The following is a 21,088-nucleotide window of genomic DNA, read 5'->3' as shown; positions in this document are numbered from 1 at the left end:
GAATAACCACAAAATGAATAAATATCTGGGGATCAACCTCCATAAGGAATCCTAGTGAATGTGGAATCTTAAGTAAGTCTTTGTTATGTCTTTTGTGTTAACTTTTTGTGCTGAGAACATAAGAGCATGCTTGCAGTTATCTGATAGAATACCAGGGAAGCATGCAAAAAGGGCTGACCATCCTTCTGGTGCCTTAATTAATGAGTATCCTTTATTGCAGACATGTGTTTACCCCAGAAACCTGGCTAGTTCATTACCTTAAAGGAATGAACAAATATTCTCCTTGGTTAGCTTCTTGTGATGGAGCATCCTGTACCTGGGAGGCTGCTACATTTCAAGAGTCACGTATCAAATGACAATACTTAGTGAAGAGCCTTCTTTGTTCTTAGCCTACAAAATGATAAATTTGAATTCAGCTAGCATAAGCTTCAAATTCTGCTGGCAATACTGACCTTATAAGAGTGAGAGAAATTTTTTTCCCTTGTACATTAATAACCAATTAGTAAATTAAATACTCTTTTCTACTTCCTAATTCAGAAATCAGCCCCAGTAGGTTATTCAGGCAGCCTTTAAAGAACAAAGCTGAATATGAGAGGGAAAACTTGGATTTAGTCAAAAGGTAAAGAAATTTTAGTTTAGAGGAATTGATGGATTCTAGTTCATTATATTTTACTTAGAGAGGTCTAGATTACTGTGAACCAGGTGAATATGGATATAGCTGACTCTTTTGCTCAAGACTGAATGATCAGAGCCATGTCTCCCAAACCCAATAAGCCTATCTCTCATTATAATGTTCATTCTCTTATTATTTGCTAATTAATGAATCTGGGACATCTTCAGTCATCCTGATCAGTATCTTGCCACTGGACCCATTTGGCTCTAGAGGAAAAAGTGAATCTGAAGACTCACCCCCATTTAAATTCAATTCACTTGCCAGTCATGGCATCATGACGCCTTGTTATTATGGTCTTCTTCCAGAATGAGGAATAAATAACAATAAGAACAACATGTTAACCACTCAGAGTGAATTCCTACCTCAAATGTACCCCTTTAAGTATTGAAGGGCCTAGAGATTAGGTCTCTTTGATCATTGAGAGGACAAATGAGCCCTTTTTGTTGACTGCTTGCTAACTGTAATTGATAGAATTGATTATAATTTGCACAGGAACTATGTCTCTGGGAAATTTTTATTTACCACAATGGTTATGTGATTCAAATGACATATTGTATATAAAGAGCTTTACAACCTATATAAATTTCAGTTGATTTTGCTTAAAAGAAAACCAACAAATATGACAATAATCACTAAAATGACTGCATGAAAGACTAAAGGGTGACTACTTTCCATGTATAGTTAATGAGCAAAGCTTCTATGTTGTTCACACCATTTATTAAGTCAGAATTTTCTGGATGAGGTCAGCATTCAGTAGAACACATGTACTGGGGAAGTCAGTCACAAAAGAGAATTCTCCTTTTTTCATAAATGATATTCAGGTACTTTTTCTGGTGATCTATCCCTAGTTGAGCATCTTGAGCATCCTTCCTCTATTTCCAGACAGTCAAAGCTAGCTGCCTAACATCCTGGACATGTCCTTTGTGAAACACTGTTCACTCCTGTGGACAACAATAACCTACCTGAACTCATTCCTCAATGATGAACATACTTCCAACTCATCATATTCACCTCATCCCAGTGACTCTGAACTCCAAGTTGCCATTATTGAAACTCTATCTCCCATTGACCATCCTTTATTCTTAGATTTCAATACACACACACACACACACACACACACACACACACACACGACTTCCTACCAAATTTTTCAACTGTACTCTCTAGAATGCCTACTTCATATGTAATGAATTAGTTTACATCTTTAATCTTTTTCCTTGTTTTGCTCCCTCCATCTTTCTATACTCACTGAAGCAGGGCTACTTTTTGATGATGTGGCTTCCCTAACTACTCTTTTCAGCCCTGGTTATACTTTAACTTATACTTTTGACTCACCAGTCAACATGGCAGAGCTGGAAAACTTACTCACTCCTTCTTATCATCTCTTTGCTAATGACTCTCCAACACTAATCTTATCCAGCTCTAATCTCTCTCTGACCTCTAGTCTCACTTGCCTATTGGACATCAAATTGAATGTTCCATAGAAATTTTAATGTGTCTGAAATTGAATTCATTATCTTTTCCCCAAAACCTTCCCTTCCTCCTAATTTCCCTGTGACTACTGAGGGAATACCATCCTCCCACTACTCAGGCTCACAACCTAATTATACTCAACTTCCCACTCTCATCTCTCCATTGTGTGCCAAGTCCCATCAGTCAAACCTTCTTGTATCACCTTCTCTCCTTTGACACTATCATCATTCTTCATGGGTGAGACTCTTATCACCTGATTCCTAGAATATATAATAGACTACTTCTTTGACTCTCTGCCTCTCCAATACATCCTCTATTGTCAAACTGATCTTCCTAAAATCCAGTACCATATCACCTCCATTTCAATTAACTTCAATGGCTTCCTCCTACTAATGAGGTTAGTGGCAGTGCAGAGAGTTGTGGCAAGCCCTTCTGGTCGACGCAGGTCCAATGTGAAAAAATTCAGAAATCCGAAAAGTTAGACTGGCAAAAAGAAGTTTATTGGCACTGAGAAGTCAGCTTTTGCTAGGAAGACTGACTTCTGAATGACAAAGTCCTAGCAGAGAGATAAACAGGGGTGTAGAGAAATCCTGGCAGACAGATAAAGAGGAGTGTTAACACTGAGAAGAGGGTGTGTCTATTCACAGTGGGCAAAGGGTCCTTGCAGGCAGCTATGCCAAGTTGAGAGAGAGGTTCCTTGACAAGGCATAGCTCTGCTTTGGGCCTCTGCTAGGTCCTGACAGAAGAGTAGGTGAGAGAGATAAAGAGGGGTTAACACTAAAAAGAGAATATCTTCTCAGTGGGCAGGGGGTCCTCACAGGCAATTATGCCAAGGAGAAGTCCCTTGCTTTTAGGCCCTCTGCAAAGAAATGAGTTTAAAGTTGCTGTTTTTAATAAGGAAATCTGAGACAAGTTTTAACCAACTAGATTCCTGACTTCCCCCAGGCCTAGATTTCCAGTAGAATGGGACTATTTACTGGGAGTGGTCCTGAGCCAATTTTCAGATCAATAGAGGTAGATAGCCTACCAAGATAACAGAATGAAACCACTTTATCTTGATTTCTCCCCTTCAAGGAGTTTCTCTGTCGTTTACCTCATGGCTTCCCCCACCCCTCTCTCCTCCCCACCCCCCCCCCCCACCCCACCCCCACCCCAACCCCACCAGCCCCAGGTCAGGACAGTTTTGGGATTCTCACATCACTACCTCTAGCATAAAATATAAAATTCTACTTTTGGTCTTTAAAGTCCTCCATAACTAGGTCCCTTCCTGTCTTTGTAGTTTTCTTACATTTTTACTAGTTATCTCCCCCTCTTCTCCCAATGTCTTCTTTGTATACATGTATAAATGTGCATACATACATATTCACCTTTATTCCAAAATCTTGACTTTACTTGCATTTCCTCAAGAAGAAAATGATGCTATTATTTCTTACACTTTGGAAGACTCTTATTGTCCTATTTTCTTGAAATTGTTTCCCTTCAAAGCCCAGCTCAAATACCATCTTCTTCATGAAAACTTCCCTGATTCTTTTGCCCCTTTCTTTACCACACCCCAGCAGGAAAATAATCTTTCCATTCCTTCATGTTCTGATATTTCTTTTCTTGGCTTTCCCTTGTCCACATCTTAGTCTCCATAATGGAAGCTACTTGATGCTAAAAGAAATTTTGTTGAATTGAATTGAATTGAATTGATAAGGAAGGGGGGGGAGGGGGGAATAGTATTGTGCAAAACTTTTTAAATGACTTTTTCTGATGTTTAGCCACTTAAAAAGCCATAAAGCCTGAGATGTCCTAGAAATGTGTAATTGAAATGCAAATAAGAGGCCCCTGGCTCATCACATCCAGACTGTGTGGTTAATCAGAAATAGAAATGAACCATAACAAAAGGAAATCCTGCTTCCAGCCAAAGAGAGTCTACCAATGCAAATTCTGAGACACAAAATAATCACCTGCCTATATATCCAACGGACCTCACTCTAGAAAAAGAAATATCCAAATCTAAGTCAGAATGAACTAGAATTGGACGTGGGATAAATTTATTTGGGGTCAGGGACAGAGTCACAAAAAGCAAATCAGGCAGTGAATTACAATGGAGGTAATGTGTTACAGTGGTAAGACGGCTGCATTTGAAATTGTGACTTAGATTTAGGTCTCAGATCTGCCATTTCACCTTCATGAACTTGAGCAAGTCATCTCTAATTTCCTAGTTTGTAAAATGAAGTGATTAGATTAAGTAATCTCTAAATTGTCTACAAACTCTAAATCTATAAACTGTGGGAGAATCAATAGGAAATAGCTCAGCTAAGAGGTCCATGGATGATGATAAGCATGAAGAAGAACATTGCGCACCTGTCCCATATTGGTACCTGTAAAGTCCTGTCTGCCCTATGCTAGATATCTCTATAGTGTCCTTCTTTACAGGGACAAGAATGATGAACTACATCCCAACCTACTTTCTTTTGACTGATTTATTTAAATTACTGCTGACTATATCCTATACTTCACTACCTCCAAAAATTTCTCAAGTCATTCCTTCACCTCTTCACCTGTTGAATTTCTACCCATCTTTTTAAATTTAATTCAAATGCCACCTCCTCCACATAGTTCTCCTTGATCTCCCCAATCCCGTTCCACGACCAGGAGGTCCCCTTTCAGATTTAACAAGTATAATGATGATCTGGATGAAGAAAGCAACTTGATAAAAAAAATAATAATCTTGAAGAATCTTCAAGCACTGAGGTATAGCTACCTATTTCTGTTTCTTTTCCACCTATAAAACTGAAAACACCTTGAGGGCAAGGATATTATAATGTAGTGAAGGGATAGTGAGCAACAATAAAATGGAGGGAAATGCACCAATAGTAATTATAACTTTGAATGTGAATAGGATGTTTATAGCAGCTCTTTATGGTGGCAAAGAACTGGAAATTGCAGGGATCCCCATCAATTGGGGAATGGCTGAATAAGTTGTGATATATGATTGTGATTCACATACTACTGTGTTATAAGAAATGATGAGTTTGATGATCTTAGAAGAGCACAGGAAGATTTGTATGAAATGTTTCCCTCTTCCAAGAGAACATTGTATACAGTAAGAGCAATATTGTTCTTAGAAGGACTTTGAACAACTAAATCATTTTGACTGTAATGAATACACAAATTCAAAATAAAGGACATATGAAGAAAGATGCTATCTGCAACCCAGAGAAAACTGAGAAATGGAATGTATAGAATAATTCAGATATATACATAGATATATACATACCTGTTTGTGTCTAATGGTAAACATCTCTGAGGGGGAAGGAAGAAAAAAAGTAAAGAAATTTACACAATAATTTGAATATTTGGAGATAATAGCAAGTCATTTGCCATCAAGTCTGGTAAATTTGCAGTTTCATGCACAATCATAATTTTTATTGTATTGCATTACAGAAATGTTTTATTTGTTTTATTCCATAAATTAATTTTTTTTAATTTTAAATGATGTAGTAAAAAGAGAATTAGTCTTGGAATTAGAAGAGACCTCAGTCAGATTGCCTCTGACACTTTCTAGCCTTATGACCATGGGAAAGTTCTCTTAATCTCTCTTATATTGGATTCCCTCAGCTATAAAATGGGAATAATAATGCCTGTAGTCCTTAACTTAAAGGGTTGTTTTGCACCTTAAAGAATTCACTGAGAAATGTATGTAAATTGCTTTGTGAGCCCTAAAGCTTTTATAAATGTCAATTACTATTACTGAACTGTACCTTCTACAGGCATCTCTGTTCATTGTAGCTGCTTGTTGTGTTCCTTGAGTTAAATTGAATTTCCCAGCAAGCACTCCACCTGGAGAGCTCTGGATGATTCACTCTTGCCTTCCCAACATTCTGAAAACACCTGCCAATGTTAATTGGCAGAAAGCCTCCTTAGAATTCTCTCTTGTCAGCATGGCATCAGGACACTGAATTCTCCTAGCCTGTTCTCTACATTGCAAGACATTCATGGCAACACAAAGGGGCATTAGAACTGGGACATTTACAATCAAATATTGCTCTAATAGGAAAAGCATTGCATCTGGCACCCAAATTGCTACCCAAATACTGTCACCAAAACAGTGACCCTCTCTGTACCTCAGTTTCCCATAAAATGAAAGGGTTGCAGTTGATTTTTTAAGGTCATCTAAAAAAAGAAACATAATCATGTATGCCATCTCTTGGAGACAGACTGGTCTAATGTCCCTAAGGGAATTACTACTTCCTCCCAAAAATTGCTTTATTTTGTGTGTGTGTGCACATATTCAATGTATTAAAGTGCTTGAGAGATATATTGTCTCACCCAATTTATTATAAGCTTCCTCGAAAGTAGGTATTATTTTACCTTTGCCCTGTATTTTAGACATTAAGTCCAGTACTTGGCACAAGGTAAGTGTTTACTAATATTTATTGATTGATGGATATACTCCAGAATTCTAAGAACAATAATCCCAATAATTGACATTTTTTTGTAACAAAAGACTTTCCTGTTTTCTTTTTCTTGTTATTGTTGTTTTCATACATTTTCAAATTTTATTTACCCCTGTAAGGATCAGAGACATGAATTGATTTGTCCAATGTCACATAGCTAGTAACAATCATAGCCTAAACAGAAATGTTTCTTCAACAACAGACACCCATACATACAATAGTAGAATAAGAAGGAAGAGGATAGCTATCAATGAATGGTATGCTCAAGGCAGTTCTGAACCAGCTGATTTCCTAAAGAAAGCCTAAATTTTCAATGTGAGCATTTACACCTCAGATCCTAGTAAATACTATAAATCAAAGTTTAATTTGCTATTTTGTTGTTTGTGTCAAAGCTTCTTTATTATATCTTGATTTTTCATAAAAATGAGCTTTCATTTGCTCAATTCTATTTTTTAAGGAATTATTTTCTTCAGTGAACTTATGTACTCCTTTCCCACTTGGCCAATTTTGCTTTTTAAGGAATTCTTCTCTTAATTATCTTTTTGCATTTCCTTTTGCCCTGCTCTCATTTTTTCCCTAATTTTTCTTCTACCTCTTTTACTTGATTTTCAAAATCCCTTTTGAGTTCTTCCATGATCTGAGTCTGATTCTTATTTTTTGGGGGGTGGGGGAGAGCTTTGAATGTAGGAACTTTGTTGTTTTCTTCTGAGTGTAAGTTTTGATCATCCTTGTTGTCTGCTCATTTTCCTGGCCAATTACTTGGCTTCTAATTCTCTATTAAAGGAGGGCTAGCTTTCCAGGTTGGAGAGTGTACTTACTATCCCAAGCTTCAGGGGTATTGTGCATCAGTTTTCAGAGTTCCTTCTAGGAACCTAATCATAAGCACTCTTTTCTGCCCTGGAGCTATTAGATGTGTCACACCTTACTGTAATTGTAAGATCTAGTGTGCTAAATCAATAGAGTTTGGCTTTGCTGATGCTCAGGCTGCTGAGGTTGGGTCCTGGGCTGTGCTGGCATAGCCTGCACTGGGATTGCACACCAGACTCTCACCCCATTGCCACTGACCTTCCAAATACATTCTGGTGTTCCTGAGCTGAGAGGTCTAGAAGCCTCTGTGTGCTAAAAAAAGTTCCAAGAGGCTATGTGCCAAAGCTTCTTAAACTGTGGGTCATAACATGGGGTCTCATAAATGATTGTGGGGGTTGAAAAATTTTGCTTTTATATCAGTAAACGTTTGATTTGTTATCTACTTTATTTCTTGGGCAAAAAAAAGTTGAAAGTGGAAAAAGTTTAAGAAGCCTTGGTCTACACTTTAAAAAGTAACAGAGAAAAGGTTAATAATGAAGATTAAACTTTAGTGTGTCATACATATTTGGCAGCCAGTGGTTAAACACTAATCAACCCACTCCTGCAGAGAAGTGGCTTGATATAAACTTTCAGTCTTACCAGTTCCTGCTGCTCCTTTCTCAATGAATTTTCCCAGGCCTGTTCAGCGCTGGCTTCTCAGATTCTTACACTTCTCAGACTGTTACACTAATTCCTTCATGAGTCCTACTGAGACTCCATTAATTCTGGTTTGTTTTGTTTTTAGGAAATTATTTTTCATAGGAACTTTGGATTTAAAACCAGAACATTCCTTGGAACTTATTTGCTCCATACCCTCCATTTATGGGGAAGGAATATGATTCCCAGAGAAGGTGCCTACAGTCATACAATGAATAATCTACTCAGACTTAAGGAGAATAAGATTATTGTCTTCCAGTGGCTGAAGGGATGTCATGCAGGAGAGGCTATAGCTCCAAGGAGCAATAGAAGAAAGTAGCAGAAAAGAAAATTTCACAATTTAATGTAAGAAAAAACTTCTTAACAATCAGAGCTGTCCAGAAGTAGAATAGGTTGCCTCAGAACATTGAGAGTTATTCATTATTGGAAAGTTCCTGTGGAGATTGATCAACTTCTTATCAGAAGCATGTAGAGGGAATTTCTGCTTAAGGATAAACTAGACTACATACCCTTGGAAACTCCTGCAATTCGGAGAACCTGGAATTCTTTGAAAACCAGGTCCAGTACCTTTGCATCAAGCTCTCTTTGGCATATGTCTATGATTTTAAAAATATAGGCAGGCATTCTCCAATTGAAAAATGGTCAAAGGATATGAACAGACAATTCTCAGATGAAGAAATTGAAACTATTTCTAGTCATATGAAAAGATGCTCCAAGTCATTATTAATCAGAGAAATGCAAATTAAGACAACTCTAAGATACCACTACACACCTGTCAGATTGGCTAAGATGACAGGAAAAAATAATGATGATTGTTGGAGGGAATGTGGGAAAACTGGGACATTGATGCATTGTTGGTGGAGTTGTGAACAAATCCAACCATTTTGGAGAGTAGTTTGGAACTATGCTCAAAAAGTTATCAAACTGTGCATACCCTTTGATCCAGCAGTGTTACTACTGGGATTATATCCCAAAGAGATTATAAAGAAGGGAAAGGGACCTGTATGTGCACGAATGTTTGTGGCAGCCCTTTTTGTAGTGGCTAAAAACTGGAAACTGAATGGATGTCCATCAGTTGGAGAATGGCTGAATAAATTGTGGTATATGAAAATTATGGAATATTACTGTTCTATAAGAAATGACCAACAGGATAATTTCAGAAAGGCCTGGAGAGACTTACACGAACTGATGCTGAGTGAAATGAGCAGGACCAGGAGATCATTATATACTTCAACAACAATACTATATGATGACCAGTTCTGATGGACCAGGCCATCCTCAGCAACGAGATCAACCAAATCATTTCTAATGGAGCAGTAATGAACTGAACTAGCTATGCCCAGAAAAAGAACTCTGGGAGATGACTAAAACCATTACATTGAATTCCCAATCCCTATATTTATGCCCACATGCATTTTTGATTTCCTTCACAAGCTAATTGTACAATATTTCAGAGTCTGATTCTTTTTCTACAGCAAAATAACGTTTTGGTCAGGTATACTTATTGTGTATCTAATTTATATTTTAATATATTTAACATCTACTGGTTATCCTGCCCAGCCTACTGGGGAGGGGTGGGGGGGTAAGAGGTGAAAAATTGGAACAAGAGGTTTGTCAATTGTTAATGCTGTAAAGTTACCCATATATATATCCTGTAAATAAAAGGCTATTAAATAAAAAGAAAAATGGTCAAAGGATATGAACAGACAATTCTCAGATGAAGAAATTGAAACTATTTCTAGTCTTATGAAAAGATGCTCCAAGTCATTATTAATCAGAGAAATGCAAATTAAGACAACTCTAAGATACCACTACACACCTGTCAGATTGGCTAAGATGACAGGAAAAAATAATGATGATTGTTGGAAGGGATGCGGGAAAACTGGGACATTGATGCATTGTTGGTGGAGTTGTGAATGAATCCAACCATTCTGGAGAGTAGTTTGGAACTATGCTCAAAAAGTTATCAAACAGTGCATACCCTTTGATCCAGCAGTGTTACTACTGGGCTTATATCCCAAAGAGATCTTAAAGAAGGGAAAGGGACCTGTATGTGCACGAATGTTTGTGGCAGCCCTGTTTGTAGTGGCTAGAAACTGGAAACTGAGTGAATGCCCATCAGTTGAAGAATGGCTGAATAAATTGTGGTATATGAATATTATGGAATATTATTGTTCTGTAAGAAATGACCAACAGGATGATTTCAGAAAGGCCTGGAGAGACTTACATGAACTGATGCTGAGTGAAATGAGCAGGACCAGGAGATCATTATATACTTCAACAACAATACTATATGATGACCAGTTCTGATGGACCTGACTATCCTCAGCAATGAGATCAACCAAATCATTTCCAATGGAGCAGTAATGAACTGAACCAGCTACGCCCAGAGAAAGAACTCTGGGAGATGATTAAAAACCATTACATTGAATTCCCAATCCCTATATTTTTGCCCACCTGAATTTTTGATTTCCTTCACAAGTTAATTGTACAATATTTCAGAGTCTGATTCTTTTTGTACAGCAAAATAACGGTTTGGTCATGTATACTTATTGTGTATCTAATTTATATTTTAATATATTTAACATCTACTGGTCATCCTGCCATCTGAGGGAGGGGGGGAGGGGTAAGAGGTGAAAAATTGGAACAAGAGGTTTGGCAATTGTCAATGCTGTAAAGTTACCCATACATATAACCTGTAAATAAAAGACTATTAAATTTTAAAAAAGGAATATAAAATATATATATATATATATATATATATATATATATAGGCACGGAAATTAGGTGGTACAATGGATAGAGCATAAACCCTGGAGGCAGGAGGACTAATTCACTCCAATTGCCTTCCAAAATAATGAACAAATGAATGAATGAATGGATGGATGAAGGGATGGGCAAATCAAAAAAAGGATAAGAAATCTTTGCATGGGAACTCCCTTCTCAGGTACAGATTGGCAAGTTCTGAAGTTGCCAGAAGGCACTGAGAAATAACTTTCTCTTAGTTGTATGTATCAGAGACAAGACTAAAATGCAATTGTTCTTGCCCAGGGCTACATAGCTGGTAAGTGTCTGAGGCCAGATTCGAACTCAGGAAGACTCCTCTTTCTAATTCACAGCATTCTATCTACTGCACCACCTGCCCTAAAATATACACAGATATATATATGTCTGGTATGTGTATGTGCATATGTGTATGTAGATGTAAAAGAGCAGAAGGATTTTCAAAAAGGAGAACTGACACACAGGGATGTGTTGGAACTGAGTTGTTTTTAAAGGTAACAATGTAAAGGACACTTGTATTTTTCTATTGTTTATGCACAAAAATGTTCATGTTTGTTGATATTCATCGAGCCAACAATAATTTTTTTAAAAATTTAAAGAAAGAACGCTTGAAATTATCTGGGGTAGAGATGAAGAAAGAGTACATTCCAGTCAAGAAGACCAACCTGGGCAACAAAGATAAGAGATAGAGTATTGTGTGCAATAAAGATCAAGAAAGCCAATTTGGCTTTAAGCATATGAAAGGAGTGAATGTACAATAAGTCTAGAGTCAGTTTCTGAAAAGCCAAAAATGCCAGAGGAATATGGATTTTATCTTAGAGGCAATATGGAGACGAATTAGGAGTTGTTACAATGGTCCAAGTGAGAGATAATTAAGGGACCTGAACCAGCATGGAGGCTCTAGGAGCAGAAAGAAGAAGACAACCAGATTCAAGTGAAATAGTGGAGGTTTGATTGGATGTGATGAATGAGAGAGAAGGAAGAATATAGAATATAGAATTATTTTGGAATAAATGAATGTAGGAGTGAATAGAATGAAGTTTTAGACCCAGTTAACACTGAAAGAATGGTAATACCTCAACATATATAGAGAAGTGAGAAAGGGGACTATAGAGGATTTGGGGGAAAATACTTATTTCTATTTTTGACACATTGAACTGGAGAAACTTACTCTTTTTTGTAATTACAGAATCCTAAGACTTAGAACTAGGAGGAGCTTTAGAACCTCTTATTTTATAGAGACTAAGGTCAAACAAGAAACAAATAACAAAGCTGGGTTTAGAATTCAGGTCTTTTCATTAAAAATCTGGTGGTTAGTTCCACACTTTAATACAATTCAATCCAGTTGTATCAAACTGAGCTCAACAGACTTTTATTAAGTATAAACTATGCCCAAAGAAAGAGCCATATTCTATGCTGGGAATATAAATGTAAAAATGGCACAGTTAGGGCAGCTAGGTGGTACAGTGGATAGACCACCAGCCCTGAAGTCAGGAGACCTGTCTGGTCTCAGACACTTAACACTTCCTAACCGTGTTACCCTGGGCAAGTCACTTAACCCCAATTGCCTCAGCAAAAAAAAAAAAAAAAAAAATGGCATAGTCCCTGACCTTCAAGAGTTTAAAATCTAGTAAGGATATGTGACAGGTACGTATGTTTGTGTGTATATCTGTGTGTGTGTGTGTGTGTGTGTATACATACACGTATATATGTGTGCATATTTTTGTGTACATATGTATATATAAATATGATACAAGGGAGGGTGAAATAGAAGCAAAGAAAAGATGTGAATAAAGTGTTCCTTGATGATGAGCAGAGACACACACTTGTGTGTGACACAGACAAAATTTCACCAGTTGGAGAACTGAAATTCATAGTTGAAGACTTTGTCTTATTGGAATATTTTCTCAAGGAAATCATTTTAGTAGTGATGCCAAATAACGCCTTCCATACAGAAATACACACACATACATCAATGGATCCCTTCTGTGCCTACACTTGTGCTGCTGTTCTGGGAAACACAGGGCAGGAGGAATTGGGAGCATCTTTGGCCATAGCAAAAGGGAGAAAACATGGCTATAATATCACTGATGCCCCCCAGTTTGTAACCATGAATGACTTTCTCCCTTGAACTTTACAGAACATTTTGTTCATACTTTAGGGATTTATTGAGGGATCATAGGAACCAGAACTGAAATTCAAATTTTAATATAGTCTCTCACTTTTATAGAGATTTAAGATTTACAAAGATTTTCCCTCAAGAAAACTTTGAGGTGGCAATACAAGTATTAACTCTTTTTGGCATAGGCAGAAAATAGAATTCAATGAGGGAATAATTGATAATAAAAATAATATAGCTAGCATTTATTTTTGTTGTTCAGTCATGTCTGACTCTTTGTGACCCTGTTTGGTGGTTTTTTGACAAAGATGTTTGAGTGATTTACTATTTCCTTCTCGAGTTCATTTTACAGATTTAAAAAACTCGAGGCAAATGGGGTTAAATAACTTGCCCAGGCTCACACAGCTAATAAATATCTGAGGCCAGATGTGAACTCATAAAGATGAGTCTTCTTGATTCCAAGCCTAGTGTCTTATCCACTGCATCACCTAGCTGCCACCTAGCACTTTGATGAAGCTTTAAGTTCTCAAAGTGCTTTACATGTATTTCATTTGATTCTCACAGTAACAATAAATAATGCTGTTATTACCCCCATTTTATATATAAGAAATTGAGGCTGAATAGTCACAAAGGAATGAGAGCTTAGAGCTTTGTTAATAGCAGAGATGGAATTTGAGTCCATGTCCTCTGCTTCCAAGAACAGTAGTCTTTTGATTATACTTCTCTTTCCTGAAAAAGGAACAGGCTAATACGGGCTTGACAAATTAAGGAGGACATCCCGGTGACCTCTTGGAATTTGGGCCAGTGGAGAAAAGGGTAAGGAGCAATATGATCCAAGATCTACAACAGTCTGGAAGGTGACAAGACTAATCTGGCTGACAGTCTAGGGGACATTTCTGATAGGCAGACTTGAGAAGTCACCATTCCTGGCTTCCTGCCCTGGTCTCTTGCTTGTTTACAGAATCATGTGCTGAGCAGGCTGGCCAGAATGTGACACTTCGCTAGGGGTCTATTTTGGATGCAGACACTGGTGCAGAGATAATTATAAGGGTCTGGAGCCAAAGTCCTACCCTAGGAATCCCCACTCATATATATCCCATCTCACTGACAAAAGCAACCCCTCTTCTAGTAGACTCCTGGAGTGACAAAGCTTGGGGGGCTTTAAAATTATTTAGTGCATTCCCTTTCACATAGAAGGGTAAATCAAGGTTTCAAGAAGTGAAGGGACTTACGTAAAATCTCATATCGAAGTTGTAACAGTATTGGAACTTAAATCTATGCCTGATTCTAAACCCAGAGTTTATTCTGCTAGAATCCAGGAAAGAATCACAAATATCTGAAATCTCATAATCCAGTGCTCAAATTTTAGGGCATGGAATGTAAGAGCTGGAAGGGACTTTAGGGCATAGGATATTAAGTTGGGAGGAACTTTAGGGCATAGAATGTCAGAATTGGAAGGCACATAGGAGCATAAACTACAGCCCACCTTCTTAAACTGTAGTTCTCAACTTCATATGGGATCTTATGGGAATGTGAGAGTTGCAAAATTATGACTTATTATCAGGAAATGTTTAATTTATATACCTATTTTATATACCCATACACACAGGGTCAGACAAAAAATTCTTGAGCAAAAAGGGGGAGTGGTAAAAGTTTAAGAAGCCCACAACTATAGGATGTCTTATTTTCAAAAATTTTAAAAGTAATGCATCAGTGACTACCAAATCCAACACATCCAAACCTAACTTCTCTCCTAAATTCCAGTCCTATGTTACATGTCAGTCTTCTGCCAAACATCTCCACTTGATATCCCATAACCACCCCATAGTACATGCAAAGTAGTACAGTTATCTCTTCTACCTTGAGGGCTTTAGGGACATGGTAGCCCACAAGATGGAAAATCCTTGTAAAAGATTTTGGTCTTTTATATCAGAGAAGCCTGAATTATTATGGTATTAAAAGATAAAGTTGACATTATAAAATACTATACATATATTTCATGTATTTCTGAGTTTCTAAACTTTTTTCTGTCATCTGCTGACTGCCATGTGTCATCGATAGCTTCTGCAAAGCTCCCAAAAAATTTCTATTTAATTTGTTATGCTGACCCATGAAATATTGGGGAAAGCCACAATGTGAAAGGGATAGCTATACATATTTTCCCAAAAACTTATTCCTCTTCTAAACTTTCCTATTTCTGCTTAGGCAACAATTATTCTTTCAGTCATCTAGGTTTGCACTCTTAGAGATATCCTTGATTCCTTCCTTCCCTATATCCTTCAAATCTAGTCAATTATAGAGTCTTATTCATTTGACTTCCATAGTATCCACCTTGTCTCTACTCACTTGGCTTCCATCTTCATTCAGACTCTCCTCACCTCTTACCTGGACTCAAACAATAACCTCCTAATTGGTCTCCCTATTCCCAGTCTCTCCCACTTATTTTCCATCCTACACAATTAATATTCCTCAGACAATCTAACCATGTCATCTCTTGCTCAGAAATCTTCAGTGGCTTCCTATTGCTTCTAGGATGAAATATTAAAGCATCCACCAGGCATTTAAAGCTCTCTATAAAGTGGTTCTCTTTTAGCTGTGTCCTGTGCATGATACTCCATTTGAGTTCTCTGTTATACCTTTGCATAGGTTGACTCCTCTTCTAGAATGTTCTCTCCTTTACTTCTGTCTCTCAGAATTCCTAGTTTCTTTCATAGGACAGATCCTTTGTTGACAAAGCCTTTGTTCACCCTTCCCCAAGTTATTAGTATTGTCTCTCTCTTTGAATTTTCCTTGTATTTACTTATCTATGTATATATTATATTTCTCCCAACAATCCCCACCCAGATCTTTGAGAGCTATTATTGCTATATCCCTAGTACCTAATCCAGAACTTGGCAAATAGGAAGTTTTTATTGCTGAATTAAAAAGAATAAAATTAAAGAGAATGTATACACACACTTGTGTGTTCCTGAATAAGAGCTATATGTCCACATGCATTGCTAGAGACGGCTTGCAGGTGGTATGGATAAACATCTCTAGAATCTGACTGATTTCTTACCAAGGGAGCCTCAGATTGCTACCTTGAAGGGAGCAGAAGAAAGGCTACATAATACTAGTGTAGAAGTACAAGTTTGGTACAGAACAAATGGTACTTCCCAGGTTGCTCTTAGTAAGAGAATAGTCACAAAACATTCCAATTTGTCTCCAAACACTAATTACATAAAATGTCATCACAAATAGCAAATGGTGTAAAAAATCCATTTATCAAAGCAAACAGCATACAGAAATCAGAGAAGCTGTACAGATTAGAATATATCAAAATATACAATACTGAATGTGCAAGAAATAGGTATAAGATAAAATCTCAACTCAAACCCAGGAGAACTTCTCTAGCTACAGTCTCTAAGGAGGAAAACTGGAATTCAAGAACTTGTTGAGGACTCAGTTTCCCCTTTTCTTCCCTACATATCTCTTGAAAAGTCTCTGGAACCACCTCTATCTCTCTCCCAAGCAGCTCTGAAACTAGCTCTACTCTTTATACAATAAACCAGCATTGCCTCAGCATTCTCTCTACCAATCAGAAATCACATCTCGTTCTATATACCAGCAGCACAAAAAATGTCCAGACTTATTTGGAAATCCAAGTAACAAGAATATAGACTACCAGAAAATCTTAGACACCCATTAACCTAATTTTAGCATTGTGTTGATTGAAATATTTAGGGAAAGAGAAGGGAAAGCCATGCCCAGGGTCACATAGTGAGCTTTTAGTGGCTGAGCCATTATTTGAGTTTCTAGAAAACAGTATTTTAGAGGGTCTGATTTCTTTGAACAGCTCAAGCCCTGCTGTAATGATGTGAAATGATAATGAAGCAAGATGAAGAATATATTGATGAAAATTTCTATCAGAAATCAAAAGGGAGTGGGACAGCTAGTTGGTGCAATGGATAGAGCATCAGCCCTGAAGTCAGGAGGACCTGAGTTCAAATCGGATCTCAGACACTTAACATTTCCTAGCTGTGTAACCCTAGACAAGTCACTTAACCCCAATTGCCTCAGGAAAAATAGAAAGAAAGAAAGAAAAGAAATCAAAAGGGAGGAAGAAAGCAAGATTTATTAAATGTCTACTATATGCCAGGTATTGTCTAATTACTTAACACATTTATTCCATTTAATCTTCATACTCTTAGGTGGTAGGTACTATTATTATCATCTCTTATTTTACAATTTAGAAAACTGAGGCAGATAGCATTTAAATAAATTGCCCAGAGTTTCATAGCTAATAAGAGTCTGAGACCTGATTTGAATTCAGATTTTCCTGACTCCAGACTGAATACTCAGTGGATATATTGCACCATATGCCTCTATGTGTGTCTCTTGAAAGATCTCTGGAATGACCTCTTTTTCTCTCTCAAAAAACTCTGAATTCAACTCTACCCTTTATGAATGTAAACAACATTACTTCAGCATTCTCTCCACCAATTAAGATTCATGTTTCATTTTATATATTAACACATAAAATGTTCTAAGGTTAGATGTTCAGATTATAAGAACAAAAGATTAGAGAAGTTTAGAGACCATCTCATCTATCTAATCATATTATACTAATTGAAATACTGAGGGGAAAAGGAGAGTAAAGAAGGAAGTAAAATCATCCTCTGATGTCTCACTAGAATATCTCAGGCTCTCAAAGACTGCAAAAGCTGAAGAAAAACTTATATGTAAAATGAGGACATTGGACTGGAGTAGGAGTTCTTTTTTTATAATAATAGTTTTGTTATTTTTCAAAATACATACAAAGATAGTTTTCAACATTCACCCTTGCAAAACCTTGTGTTCCAATTTTTTTTTTCCTTCCCTTTCCCTCTCCTCCTTTTCCCCTCCCCTAGACAACTAATAATCCAATATAGGTTAAACGTGCAATTCTTCTAAAGATATTTCCACATTTGTCATGGAGCAGAAGTTCTTAACTTTTTTTGTGTCATTGACCCTAATGGCAGTCAGACAAAGCCTAAGAATGCTTCTTAGGATAATATTTTAAAATGCATAAAATAAAATATTAGGGGTTACAACAAAAAACCAATTATATGGAAAATAATCATTAATTTTTTTTTAAGTTCATAGACCCCAGGTTAAGAATTAGTAGACTAGGAGCAACTAAATGACACAGTGAGTAGATCACTGGCCCACTTCAAATTCAACCTCAGACACTTAACACTTACTAACTGTGTGACCTTGGATAGGTCACTTAACTCCAATTGCCTCCAAAAAAAACCAAAAAACAAAAAACTCCTAGACTAAGGAATATCTAGATGGCACAAGGGATAGAGGATCAGCCCTGGAGTCAGAAAGACTTGAGTTCAAATGTGACCTCAGACACTTGCTGTGTGACCTTAAGCAAGTCATTTAACCTCCAATTGCCTTAAAAAGAAGAATGCTTACTAAGATATTCACTAAGGACCTTTAGCTCTAATATTCTATGTTTATAAGAACTTTTCCAGCTCTGAAATTTTCCATTTTAGGATTCAGTCAGTTCTAGAATTCTTTATTCTTCTAATTCTGCCATACTTTGTTTTTTATCTAAGGCTTTGTTGTTGACTCCCAGATCTAACCCCTATGATCTCATGAATTAAAACCTTGTCAGTAAAAATATTCTTTCAAGCAACCCTAATTGTCAGTGAATGAGAATTTCCCATCCTGCACCACCACCCCATCCCCATCCCATATTTCATACTAAGATCTATGACCCCTGGCTTCTGGCATTTCTCACAGAACTGCTTCACAAAAAGTCAGTCAGAGATCTTTGAATGAATGAAAAGCCTACACTTTTTCTTCCTGGTTCATTCTTAAGTCTGGAGAAATTCAGTCTTCAATTCAATTCTAGACAATTGCTTATTCAAGATAGTGTAAAAGGTATTCCTGTTTAGAGATGGGTTAGACTAGTTGGCCACCAAAGTCCCTTCCAACGTGGAGCTCCTATGATTCTGTGATTGCTCATAGAAGACTGTATGACTGACTATTGTACCACTGAGAATGAGATTAACCATCTGGGAAATCTTGTCAGAAAGCAATTATTGGGCTTTATTAGATGCTTCTCATTTGAGTTTGATTTTTCTAGGTCTCCTTATTAGGTTACTGTGGGCATTCATTGATAAGTTACTCACTTTTCAAATGTCTTCTGCCAGCTTTCATTTGGGTCACCCTTCCTACCAAGTTCCCTTACCTTGCAGCAATGTATTTTTGTTGTGTCCTGCTTTCTAGAGCCCCCAAGTTGGGGTGACAAAATTTACCATTGCTTTCTAGAGCTCCCAAACCGGAGTGATTAAAATATACCTTCCTAGTGGAGGTGATAAGGTGGGACTCCTGAGGATGGTGGGAAAATGGAGTCTGTTTATTCCAAGGACTTTCTCCTTTTTATACCCCCATACCCTTATGTAACAAAAACACTGGGCATGCTAAGTATATACTGAGCACGTGGGACCACGTAAACAACTTGCTGTTGTACATAGTTTGCCACCTGTTATCACTCTGTTTCAATCACAACATAAATTGTCACTACCTCCTGACTTCTCAGGAAGGCAGAGAGCCCTTAGGGGAGATGGGGAGCCGAATCAGACATTGTTAGCAGGTTCCCTCTAGATGAAGGGTCTTATACCTTACCCAGAGTTTCCCCACTATCTGTGGTACTCTACAATTTTGAAGAAAAGTGGAAATACTAGGCTAATAAGCAGCTACATCTTTAGAGTTGAGAAGAATCCTTGAGAAAAACTCCCTCATTTTATAGATGGAGAAATTGAGCTCAGAAAATGGGAGGGACTTGCCCAAGTTCATAAATTGAATTGGTGGTGAAACAAAGACAAAAGCCTAGCACTTCAGACTATAAGTCTAGAACTTTAAATACTGAAAAATGAGAAGAAGCTATAAAAAAGATGGAAAAATCTTGTATTTATAGTCAGAAAATTCTCAACCATTTTCTAGGTTAACTTGAGCTACTCATAGAATTTCTAAGTAGAAAAGAATCTCAGAATCCAAACCATATGTGAGCAAGGATCTTACTTTTTTTATAATAATAGCTTTTTAAATTTCTAAATACATGCAAAGTTAGTTGTTAACATTCACCCTTACAAAACCTTGCACTCCAGATTTTTCTCCCTCCCTTCCTACTCCTCCCCTCCCCTAAATAGCAAGTAATCTAATATAGGTTGAACATGTATAGTTCTTCTAAACATACTTCCACATTTATCATGCTGCACAAGAAAAATTAGATCAAAAAGGAAAAAAATGAAAAAAAAAAAAAGCAAGCAAACAATAACCAAAAAAAGGTAAAAAAAATACTGTGTTGTGACACATTTAGTCCCCACAGTCCTCTCTCTGAGTGCAGATGGCTCTCTTCATCACAAGATCATTGGAATTGGCCTGAATCACCTCAGTGATGAAAAAATCAACCAGAATTGATCATTGTATAATCTTCGTGTTGCTGTGTACTATGTTCCCTTGGTTTTATCACTTTACTTAGCATCAGTTCATGTAATTCTCTCCAGTCCTTTCTTTTTTTTTTTTTTTAATAACTTTTTATTGACAGTACATATGCATGGGTAATTTTTTACAACATTATCCCTTGCACTCACTTCTGTTCCAACTTTTCCCTTCCCTCCCTCTACCTCCTCCCCCTAGATGACAGGCAATCTTATACATGTTAAATATGTTACAGTATATCCTAGATACAATATATGTGTGCAGAATCTAACAGTTCTTTTGTTGCACAGGAAGAATTTCTCCAGGCCTTTCTGAAATCATCCTGCTGATTGTTTTTTATAGAACAATAATATTCCATTCCATTCATATGCTATAATTTATTCAGCCATATCCTAATTGATGGGCATCTACTCAGTTTCCAGTAGGGATCTCCTAGAGATGACCCCTGAAGGCCAAGAAACACAAAAACCGATAGGTGAACGTTCAAAGCCCATCCTGCCTACTCCTCTTCTGGGGACATTCAACACAGCCTCTAATTGTGTCTGCAGACACCCCATAGCAAATCAGGCGAATGAAATGGATCCCTTCCCCCTCTTCTATCTTCTTCATCTCTCT

This window comes from Sarcophilus harrisii, chromosome 2, assembly GCF_902635505.1.
Source record: "Sarcophilus harrisii chromosome 2, mSarHar1.11, whole genome shotgun sequence".
NCBI lineage: Eukaryota > Metazoa > Chordata > Mammalia > Dasyuromorphia > Dasyuridae > Sarcophilus > Sarcophilus harrisii.
This window is presented reverse-complemented; position numbering follows the sequence as displayed.